Source organism: Stegodyphus dumicola, chromosome 6 (genome assembly GCF_044657685.1).
Source record: "Stegodyphus dumicola isolate Sdum_Otavi_A_Nest chromosome 6, ASM4465768v1".
NCBI classification, from domain to species: domain Eukaryota; kingdom Metazoa; phylum Arthropoda; class Arachnida; order Araneae; family Eresidae; genus Stegodyphus; species Stegodyphus dumicola.
The window spans coordinates 51,834,105-51,846,396 of NC_140773.1; the positions used below are offsets into that span (position 1 = coordinate 51,834,105).

Consider the following 12,292-nt stretch of genomic DNA (forward strand, 5'->3'; position numbering starts at 1 on the left):
TAACTGAAGTTATTAATTTTAATTTTAAAATTTGGTTACTGTAGAAATTGTGCAAAGAATGTTAGTTATTTTAGTTGTAATTGTAAAGGAGAAACTTTGTAATGTTTTAATATTTTTAAAGAATTTTTATTGGAAAATTTCTATTTTTTAAGAAAAATTATACTTGTATTTTATATTTCTTTTCGGTAAACAGCTTTTCTTCACTTTCACGAGCATTATTTAGAGTTACCCATTTGATTATTTCTGCATTAATACATCTTGGTAATAAGCGATATTGCCCTCTGATTAAATTTTAGTTTGGGTTTTTCTGTTTTCCATTTAATGTTGTTCTTACTTAGTTGTGCTAATTTCATTTGTCTCTTCTACCCTTTAAGATAGAGCTTTGTTAGCCTCTGACTACTTAGATCTTAGATAATAATATTAATTAAAATATAAATAATATAACGTATTTAAATAATATAACGCAATGATAATATTAATTTTTAGTATTTAAGAATAAATTGTCATCAAAGACTCACAGAGAAAGACCTTCTACAAATGTAATATACATTTAGATTTCTTTTATGGTCTCCTGTATTGAAAAATAAGAAAATTTAAATTAGTAAAATTTAATAATTGTAGAACTTAAATAATAATTCAAATCATTCAATGAATCAAATATTAAAAATGAACAGCTATCCGTAATGGTTTGATTTGGTTTTGAAGATATAAGTATTTTTCTCTCATTAACCAATATAGTTTTCGTGGCGCTGAGGTCGTTATGAGAATTTTGCCCTCCATGAGCTCTTCCAAGTGTATTCTCCAAGTTTTATATGGGATTCAAATCAAAACATTTCCTTCTTTAGTTTAGCTGCTTAACGCCTTTCCTTTTAAGAAATTCATCAAACTGGTTTGTTGCATGTAGGCACACATAATCGAAACCCGAAAAGAGTATCAGGTTTTACGTACATCCATACAAATGTTTTAAGAAGACACTTTAGACTTCATTTCCATATTTTTAGTCTCTAACCAGATCTTCTTCTGAACACTTACAGAAAAGTATGTTGATATCATCATATCTGTACCGTCGCAACATCGTATCTAACATCGTACCTTCATAACGGCCATATTCGCTAATGATGATAGAAATATTTCCTGTTTCTATTTACCCCCAAACGTGAGTTTGTCAAGAATCAATGCTGAATCGAACCTTGATGTGAATAAATTTTGATGTTTAAGGAAAAGCAGACCCATTCTTACAGATTTACATTTTGATGTTATCTGCACCATTAAGTGAGCACCCGTTTGTTGTAAAATTATTGAAACAAAAAACATTATTCCTTCTTCCTAAGGTCTGCAGCAATAAACAATTCCACTGGCGTTGCAAACTCTAAACTCAGTTGTCTACCATACAGGTTTCTATAGCGAAGTGCATTTCCGAACATAAATCGATAATAAGAAACAGCTTGTTCCTTTTTCAGTCTTATCCAAGGTTCCTAGAAAAAGCTTCAGACTGTTTATATCTAACTCAAAGACTTTCTATTTTGAAATAGTAAGTTATTTTACTACTACTGTAACATTTGGCTGTGCTTCTGTGTTCTCAGTAGGTGTAAAAGATAAATTCTAATCCTGTACTCGAGCGGAAACATTTGTTGTACTGTTCTCTTGCCTTGCTTTTGTATATCATCATGTGGTTATCTGCATTTCCAGAAACGTGTTGTGTATCTTAGCTTGAGTTAACTCTTTCGCATCGAAGTCGCCCCAAACGCCCAAGCATTCAGACATCGGCTGGACGCCCGAAACGCCTGAATAATTTCCTACCCAGTGCTTTCCCCCATCACGTTACTGCATTACTCATTGCTTTCAGGTGTTGTTAAATCACGTGTCAATCTTCCAAGTGTAGTCACGTGTCAATCTTCCAAGTTCTTTTGAAGCTACTAAAAGTAGCTTCCTTGTTTCCTTTGTTTACTGTCAGTGTTTAGCTTTTGATGCCCGAAGTTGCAATCCCGTCCCAAGGGGGAACTTCACACAGTGTCAAAGCGTCGAAGAAAGAAGTTCTCGCTTTATATAAGGCTATTGTTAGCGCTGTAGTATTCAACTTGTCATGGGGGAAGGAAAAGCATTCCAGGAGAAATTCTTAGATACAGGCGTTTTTGATGTTTGGGGAATTGAGATTTTGCCCTCTCTCGATGCGAAAGAGTTAAGACAATTAGGTTTGTCCTTTTTCTTCCATGAAAGTAAATACTAGATTGATAGTTTCCTTCATGAAATGCACAGTGTTTTTAGATTTCAGTTTTTATGTAACACAAGTGCCTCTTTTAGAATCAAAAAGACATGTACTCGTAGTTTGCTACGTGTAGTTCAGATTTACAAGGCTGATTTAGAACTGATGGGACAAACGTGTTTAAAATAAATTAACAGTAGATTGATAAACGGTAAGTGCATCATTGGTAAGCTAATGTATAAAGTAATGTTTATAATAACTGCCCAGAATTGCGTGCTCCAACATACTTGGCAAAATCGATGGAGAGACAGTTTCAAAGCTATTACGGAATTAAAGCACATGAGCTGACGTAACGAATATTTGAGGATGATAACGTTATATGAGTCAACTGCATTACGGAAATACGAAGTAATCGAGACTAGATAAATCGAGCGACTATGATGGCAAACGGACTGCCCCACCAAGCCCAACCATCGTGCTCACAAAAGTGGCATCTAAGCCGAAATAGGTTGATATCCTATAACATCAAATCACAGACGATAACGAATAGGTTCTAACTGTTTGCGGTAAGACGTTTTACAGTAAGATGAGATAACATCTGCCATCAATCAGCAGTAGTAATTGATATGGACCAACTGGGAAATCATTCATAATACTTGTCCTAGAATCGTTATTAAAAAGCCATACGGACGTGCGTTATATAGAGTTGTATGGATTAGTATTAATTCTAATTACTACTAAATTTCTTGACGAATAACGCGGTATATGAGCCGTTATGTTGTATCTCCTTCTGTGAAGCGAGAGAATGCGTTATATTGCTTAATGAGCAAAACGAGCTGCAGGGGGACTGCTTAGAGGACCAGACGTGTGGTTTGAAAGAAATGACTTCCTTAGACGTGAATTGCCGAAAAGTGAAAACCGAATAATTATTGTTAAAATATCCTTTGCATTCGGTTAGCGACAGCGGTAGCTTTGAAAAAGAAAACGTTTAGTTTGATGCATGGCTTCATCTTATTGTTTAAATGGCCATTAAAGAAAAGAAAAGTTAATCACAATGTCTACTAAGGTTGTTATTTTATTGGAAGTTTTTTTTTATCAGAGCGATAAATCTTGTCGAAGACCTACCACGGCATGGAAGTTGAGAAACATATGTTAGTCGCTTTTCCTTGAGATATACAATAGAAAAAAAAACGTGCTGAATATAATTTTATATGGCTGCATGGCTATAATTTGTTTGAAAAAGTTGTAAGATGACTGAGATCGACGAATTAAATTCAAGTGAAGCGTGGTTATATCATATGGTAGCTTTTAATTAAAAGTTATGCGAAGAGTTAACTAGGATATTGCTGACAACAGAGTCATTTGCTTTTTATTTGGATGACGAGAAAAAACGAGAGATCGAGAAACAGGAAGGAAACATTCTAACAGGTTTTGCCCTCAAAATAATTAATAATGAAGAAGAAAAAATGAATTACGTATGGTAACTGATAGAAAGTTGTGTTGGAATGAAAGACGCAAATTGCGTGCTTACGAACGCAAATCGCGTGCTTCGCAGATGAATAATGTTGAAAAGCAGTACCTATTGCCCTCTACCTGAAAAATACAACTATCCATCAACGGTGCGAAGCATGCAAAATCACTGATGGTGGATGTACTTTTAGGAACTTGTTGTAAACACTGTTGCAAAAAAGCACTCGTCGATGTTGTAATAAACAACATGTATTTCCTTTCATTATCTCCCCTTTATTACTTCAACTCATCATATGCGCGCATGTATTCCTATGTAACCTACTTGTTGCTGTTGCAATGTGCTCCATTGCACTTAATGTTTGTTATGAGATTCGAAACATCCTGTAATGCTTTGTTACATTTATTAGCCCTAGGTAATAAATTTATGTGAGAAAAAATATCTTATAACATATAAAGACATGACCTTATTTTGAAACACTATATCGAGATATATTTGTTAAAGTAAGGGTAGAGCATAGTGTTAAATGACACTCAAATTTTATTCTCTAAGCACGTGGAATAAACCCACATGGCGTAGAAGAATTTTTATTGGATGCAATAATGCTGCATATATTTACAAAAATGTCAATTAATTAAAAATCACATTGTTTAGTTACATTACAAATTATATAAATTAGATGTATTATTAAAAGTAAAACTGAGATGACTGATTCATCCCCAATCATAATCACCAACCATACACTTGTAGCTATATCTCCATATATTGTAATTAGTAACAAGAACAATACTTACTTTCAAATCCAATTACGGCATCTGAAAACCTCACTAAAATGTTGTAAATTATAAAGCCATATTAATGATATAACTTGCTCAGTTTTCTAACTGATGACACGAAATTTATAGATATTTATAAACAACGTGTACTTAGAAAATCTATCAACATCACGAAAACTCTTCTTTTGTGATTAAATGCTGTTTAAAGTTTGTAGCAATTTTGGACCCCAATTAAAACAAATTTAGTAAACGTGTTCGAAACGGTAGTGAAGAGAGATACTTGGAAGTTATTGCTATAGCGGACAGCAGATCAGTTCCTGATGATGAATGACGTTTTAATCCTCCAGTTATTACCCAAGTAGCAGTTGTGGATTAGTTAGGGATGCATTCGATGGGCGGGTTACAATTACTCATGACACAGTGAAATTCGGTTACGTATTTAGAAACATATAGATGATGCATCCTTTGGCATTCAATTATATTTTCGCAGTGAAAGGAAGGATAGTATTTTATATCAGCTAAACAGAGCCCTTATTGTACAGTCTTTAATAAACATTATTTTTACTCATTTTTATGTATACTGTCTGTGTGTACACTTATATGTTTACATAATATGAAACGGAGCTTTAAACAATTTTAACAACTTTGTAAACTGTTGCCATATTTCACTGTTCCTCATTGCTATGTATGTGAAGCTGAACGTAATTTCGTTGCTTAGTTGCTTGAAGAGAAACATGAAATTCTTTAATGAAAACTACAAATTTTAATATAAGATCTGATCAACGTTATTTGATAATACGAAGTTATAAACAGAAAATCAGTAACGCTATGGATATAAGAGCGAAATTATCATATGTAGGCGGAGGTACTCAACAGTGTAGCAGATTGGATGTACTCAACAGAGAAGCTGAAAAATGTCTTATGACATTTGAGTAAGGAAAGGAAACATTTTGTTTAACTTATACTGATTAAGTTACTTTGTCGAAGATTTACTGCGTGACAATATCTCCAAGCACACGGTTCTTGAACAGAGGAGACCATTTATTCCTAAATCACCTGTATGAAGATGTGACGGTTACCAAAGTTCACACTGACAGATCAACATACTATTCGAGGAAGCCGAATGCATTTTTGTTTTGCGGTGGTACAATATGCGGTTTATATAACGTAGACCTCGGTTTGATTCCAAGTGCGTTGAATCGGTTTGATTCCAACGTCAAAGCCATCAAAGGAAGGATAGCTTCACTAAGAGATGACGCCACACAGCGGCAGCAAAGCGAGCGAATTCCAGGTCGCCCACAAGGAAATAATAGTTGAAAACCTCTTGTGGGAAACTGAAAAGGAACATTGAAATCGAGCTAATATCTACCAACTTTACAGAAGACGAAAAACGTAACGCTAGATATCGGTATGCACTTATCATACTTAAGCTGGCCGGGCTTGCAAATATCTTTATCTTACACTACCGTTCCTCCAGCAACATCTCAAACATACTTCAAATTTGAGGCCTGCTGGTCAATTTACTCCAAAACATTTATGCTGAAAAGGGCAGGGATATAGTAATTTACACGCCAATTGCATTTAAGTAAAATGAAAATTCATTTTGAGAAATTTGGAATCGAAAATATGAATGTGACTTTAAAACGAGTAAAATATATAAAGAAGTAATGTATTTCAGAAAGAACAGCATTCCTAAGATTTAAAATTAAGAAATCTTTCAATATTTATTAAATATTTGTTTCAGTTCTTCTCATATAAGTGACGAAATTAATAAAGAAATTACGAGGCAGCGTCATGTACCTGATTACTGCAGTTATAAAATACAGAAATAGAGAAACCATATATCCAAGATTTATAAGTAAAAATCTTTTTTTCTCCTTTTTTGTATATACAGAGTACAATTTTTAGTCATGAAACTTAAAGCAATATTAGATGAATCTTTTATCCATTTCAATGTCTTCAAATCACTTACCTCCGTAATACTTATCAGAATCATTCGCACTAATAGAGCTGAAATCATCGCAATAAGTTTTTTTTTATACATGTAAAAAATTATTGCAGAATTTTTTAGATTGGTAGAGTAAAATACGCTTTTCGAAAGAGCGTTGAAAGATGGAGAACATCTTTTTTTTATTAAATCTCCAAGTATAAGCGGTGGAAGTGGCGAGGAGAGTTTTTAGAGATGTACTGAACAGAAGTAAAAAATAATTCTAAATTTTAAAAACATATACATTACGATTCGTTCCTTATTTAACCATAATTGATTTAGATACATGTGTTTTAACATTTTGTTGGATGCAATAGACACACACACAAACGACCAAAAGAAACATACGCTACTTTAAATTAATTTTGATAATTGCTCTTAATAGTAATCCTCAAATACTGCTTAGGTATTTCAACTTGTTTATTCATATAAATCCGTCACTTTCGTTTTGAAAAACATTCATTAGCTAATAAATAATCGAGCTAGTACACCTTGAAGGAAACAAATAGAAATGAAATTTTTCTAATATGAAAGAATATAAAACAAATAAAAAATTTAAAACGATATATCTAAATTAGCAGCTTTTTAACTTTCCAAATATCCTTTTAGAGTACAACCAATTATCCGAACTCCGACTATTCGAATCTCTGATTATCCGAATCACTTTCAGAATTTCAGAGTTTTTTCAGAACCAACTGAAGAAGAGAAGGAAAAGGAGAAAAAAGGAAACAGAAGCTCAAGAAAAGGAACGGAAAGAGACACGAGAAGAGGAGAATGACGTATCACTTGAGGAATTAAATAATATTCTTTAGAAAATTCCCGGATGTTCAGAAGTTAGTGCTGAGGATACAGCAGAATGGATGGTGTATGGTTCGTCAGGCCCTGGGTCTCAAATTCTAAATGATGAACTTATTGAAAAAGTGAGAGAAAAAAGTGTCGAGGAAGAAGATGACCGAAGTTGAAGCAGACGCAGGAACATCAGCTATTGCAGGCCTTTAAATTGCGATGAAGTGGATGGAGCGTCAGCCCGAGTTTGGCCCACATGCAACTTCTCATTGTTGAGCGGACGCGCCACTTGGCTGCCCGAAAATGAATTAAGACAGTCAAACAGCTTACTTTGACCGAGATATTCAGCAAGTAATGACTTTCAACACTGTAAGTCCTGTACAGTAGGCTATATAACACATACGTAAAAGTGTTGCCTTTTCGCTTTAATTAATTAAAACCTCTTTTTTCTTTAAAAATAGTTTTTGTTTCTTCCATTTTCAACATACGGTGCATACAGTTATAAAGTATTTCTCCCGCTTTCCTAGCGTGCCTTCGTGGTGTAGTGGTTCTACACCCTGGGCCGGTATTCCAGAGGTCCGTGGTTCGATTCCCGGCGAAGGCGTTGCTAATTTTTCCTCTCTCCGGCTTTTCCAATTAACCTAATGTCTGTGCACAGTAATTAATTAAAGTGTTCGTACACCCTCTCTTCGGAGATATCCATATATGCAAAGTTTTGATTATCCGAATGGGGTGCGGTTCCAATTGATTCGGACAATTGGAGTTCAACTGCATTTACAGGCCCTGGAGATTCAAAGTTTCTAAGAAAAATGAAATATACGAAAAAAATGACAAGGACGAATTCTATATTAAAGAATACATCAATATTCGAATAAGGACAAGTTATAAAACTTGATTTTTTAATAAAACATGACGAGTACAAACTCTATATAAAAAATGAGGATCTAATGAGGATAAATCAAATGAATGATTTAAAAAAACTCATAAGCGTGTCGTTATCTTTTTGCATGCGAACCGTTTCCTTTACAATAAAGTACTCTTACCTATCATAAACAGAAAATAAAAAGATCTTCCTACCTCTTTTCGCTAAGTTTTTACTCTTGAAGTCATTCCAATACTCCCCTTCAATTGAGCATAAATTGTTAACACAGTGGGTCTCTAAAGGTTACTGCTGACAGTCTGCGGAAGTTGGATAGCTAAGAGAAGTAGCCAAGTGTTACTCTTGAAAAAATGAATTAATATTTTTCTATCTTCTCACGCATTTTTTTTTTCAGAAGAATAAGAAGTCTTTCAACTCGCTTATCTAACATCCGGTATTAGAACATCTCGCTCAGAATAGGACACTCACAGACCCTCAAAGCGAAGTTTCCAAGGCATGGTGCAATACTTTTTCTTCACGTGCACGCTATTTTCCAGATAAGAAACGAACAAAGTTTTGTATATAAATATATATCGTTCAACGCATAATTTTCTCTTATTTATTTTCACGAGCTTAATTTTTTGAAGGGCGGTGTAACCTACAGTAACCACCTTTTCTATTGAACGTCTTACTCACTCAAAGTGAGTGATTTTCAAGACTAACCATTTCTGAAGTTCCCTTGTAGCTCACTAGATGGCAATCAAAAAACTTAAGCCAGTAGTTGATGCAGCAATTTGTCTTCAAGAAAATAAGCGTCAGCCATGGAAGACAATATCTCGACGATATGCACTCTGCAGCACCAAGAAAAAGCCTGCCAGAACAGTGTGGGAAAGCAGCACATGCAAAGTTGAACTCTGCTTGAAAAAGAAAAACTGTTTAGAGACCGTAGAAACTGATTTGTAGGGATGTGTTCTGCGGGCGGGGTCCCTGACACTAACCACCATAGGTGGTCATTTTTTTCACGCGTTTTGGACAAAATATGTGTAATTGTCGCAAATAATTCCATTGTAACACCTGATATAGTAAATAAAACAAGAGTTTTGCTGAAAAAGTTAATTGCCTTTTCATGCCCTTTAAAGAGTTAATAGTGGAAGAAATGGAGGTGACTTTTTCCGATGCGAATCAAAGACAATGATTGTTCTTATTTTCTATTAGTACAACTATTGGAAAGATCAATATGCGTAGAAAGAGAACAAAAAATCATCCATTAAAGAAAAACATCTAAATTTAGAAAATAGGTCGAAAAATATTTTAAAAGAATTAAAGACAGTCGAAACTGAAACTGATGATATTATAAAGATTCAGAATTTTTAATAGGAATTATCTACCACTTAAAAGATTGATAATTATTTCAGGCTCTATCAACCTTTTAATGGGGCCTACTGTTTAAAGCCCTTGCAAACCCAGATAGAATGAGTGCTCATTTTAAAAAAGTAAATATAATCTACATACTGAAAATTTATTTTGCGAATTTTTATGGTAGCTGAAGGTAGCATATTTTTAATAATTAAAATTTGTGGATGACGGTAAAAATATATATATAAAAATGGATGAAGATAGAACTATAAAACGTATATAAATGGTTGAATGATAAAAAGAAGAATTAAAGTAAGAATGAAAATTATGTTTTGAACAAATTTTAGCTAAATACTTTACAACCATTTTCTTGAATATAATGTTCGTAACTTCTTCAGAGATCTGTTTTTAATATGATGTAATAATCTTTTATTTTATTAATATGTTTATTGATAAAAGGTTTTGAAAGTGTTCAATATTTGAAAACCTCATTAAAATTTATAACATTTTTTAAGCATTCTATAGCACTTTGGATAAGTTTTTATATCTAGAAACTAATGTCATATATAATTTTTTTAAGTTCTTTACAATAAAACTATTACTGGGTGTCTGGAGTTTTGAAACGTTATCCAAATTCACTTCAGAAGCATTTACAATTATACATTTTTCAGATAAGTTTGATATCTAGAAGTAATTTCCCAGTGAATCAATTCTTTATTCGCGATGATATACTATCTTTCTGATGATCTTTGATGTTCACAAATATTATGCCAATCTACTTTATTTTTATCTTCAAAAATAAAATGTCCTGATAACTACTGATATTTTCAAATAATTGTCCAATCTACAGCATTTTCAAAAGATCCATTCAAACGTTCGGATAATTTATCTGTCCTCGAAACTTCTGGTCAATTGGTATCCATTTATACAGTATACTTTTTTATAATTCGTAGGCATAAACTTATTAGTTATTTTACCTTTTAAATCTTTGCTAATTTAGATTAAAATTGGTTTTGTTTGACTTCTAAAATTATCTCAGCTATTTATGTTTTCAGTGGCTTCATCAGAGACTTTATCTTCACATTTTTTAATACAATAACTTCATTTTTAATAATTTAGTGCTCAGTCAGCTATAGTTAAATCTCAATATTTTTAATAGGACATGTTTCAAAGATATCAGTTTAAGATTTCCTTGATTTAATTCACTCAATTTAACATTTTCAGTGTACGATCCCAAGCTGTTGAATTCTTCCATTGTGTACTAATGATACAATTTTAGAACGGCTCTAGTATGAAATCCATCTCCTAAAATAAAGCTTTATCATCTGTATGATATTGTAGTAATTTCTTGGTCACTTTAAGCGAATAAAAGAAGTCATGTTTTACCCTTCTAATTGAATTTACGATGTTATAATATTCATTATTATTAAAATCTTCATAATCTTCAAATGAAATTTCGTTTTTAACGTCACATTTTTTTACACCTTTTGATTTCCTATTTATAAACGCTTCAGTTTTATAAGCATATATTTTCGCTCTTAATCCAACTAATTTTTCCATAACTTTGCCAGTATTTTCTTGTTTCATTTTTCCTAAAACCTTCTCATTTACTTGTGGAATATTACTTTGATTATTTTTTGGATAATCAGATGTATCAAAATAATCGATCATACATTTCCTATGTTCATAAAAATGAGTTTCAATAAAATGCATGAAACTATTTGTATTCGTACATAATAGTCTAATATTATCAGAATATTTAAGTTTCAGAACATTAAAATGAAAGTCACACTTTAACAGTTTTGGTAAATCTAATATTAACATTCCAACCCAGACTGGTTTATTAAAGATGACTGAAGTTTTATTCATATGAACAGTAACTAAATTTTCATCAAATATAGTCCGCGGTTTAAAGTTTGGTTTAGCAATTAATATTTTAACTTTTTCATAATTACAGCCAATCTCCCGTTAATTCACTTTCTAATACTTTCCACTGTTTTTATAAATACTGAATTATTTTCAATTTATGCGAATTCCATTTCAACTTTAGAACGTGTAATTACCCTTCTGTATTTCTATAGAATGCCTAGATAAATTTTTTCTAGTTAAAGAAGCTTAATATATGTTTCAAGTGCATTTAAACATTTACAGCTTGAATGCCATTCATAAGGACGTGTTTTTCTGAAAAATCGTGGTTGTATTTCTTATTCAGATTTACCATTTTAATAACATCTGATATGTGTTTTACATCTTCATTAGTTCTAGAATAACTTAAAAAATGGATGTCTGATTAATCAAATGCATCTTTACCGAAAAAGACATTATTTGTTGTAGGGACTATATCTCTCAATTTATCATGAACAGCAAATTTAGTTTTTTCTAATGCTTAATTGGGAACCTTGGTTAAAATATTTTTGCAAAACCCTCTTTCTTCGATTGTTTTTTCTAATGCTTAATTGGGAACCTTGGTTAAAATATTTTTGCAAAACCCTCTTTCTTCGATTGTTTTTACTCTTTCTTTAATGTATGATTCTTTTATATAAAAGAAAACTTTTACAATAAATTGTAATTTTTTCTTAATATCCTGTTTCTTCATTTTCTGATTCAAATATTAAAGTTTATTCTACTTCTTGCTTATTCAGGTTTAATATCTCATTCTTTCGATTTGCAGTTTTCATGGTAATGCCCTTAATTTCTTCATAGTATATATTGAAAAATGCAGGTTTATCGGATGTTTCTATAATTTTACTGCCTGGTGGTAAGTATTTATTTCTATAAGAAAGAATAAGATCCAACGTTTTATTACTGAGTATAGCTTCTTTCACAATACCGGAGTTAGTGCAGATACTGTTGTTTC

The 12,292-nt window shown here is 32.4% G+C and overlaps 1 protein-coding gene and 1 long non-coding RNA gene across 3 annotated transcripts in view; one reads left to right on the forward strand and one right to left on the reverse strand.

Moving 5' to 3' along the window:
- Positions 1 to 12,292, reverse strand: part of LOC118188680 (CD166 antigen homolog) — a 622,864-nt gene that overhangs the window by 295,305 nt on the left and 315,267 nt on the right. The window contains exon 1 of one of the 2 annotated variants that reach the window (XM_085818317.1): positions 8,298 to 8,403. The exons of the other annotated variant lie outside the window; for it this stretch is intronic. The gene's annotated coding sequence lies outside the window, so the exon portion shown is untranslated. Of the gene's footprint in view, positions 1 to 8,297; positions 8,404 to 12,292 lie in introns of those variants that run through there. 2 annotated transcript variants of the gene reach the window in all.
- The window catches only part of LOC146996744 (uncharacterized), a 68,713-nt gene that overhangs the window by 14,158 nt on the left and 42,263 nt on the right, over positions 1 to 12,292 (forward strand). The gene's annotated exons all lie outside the window — the stretch shown is intronic.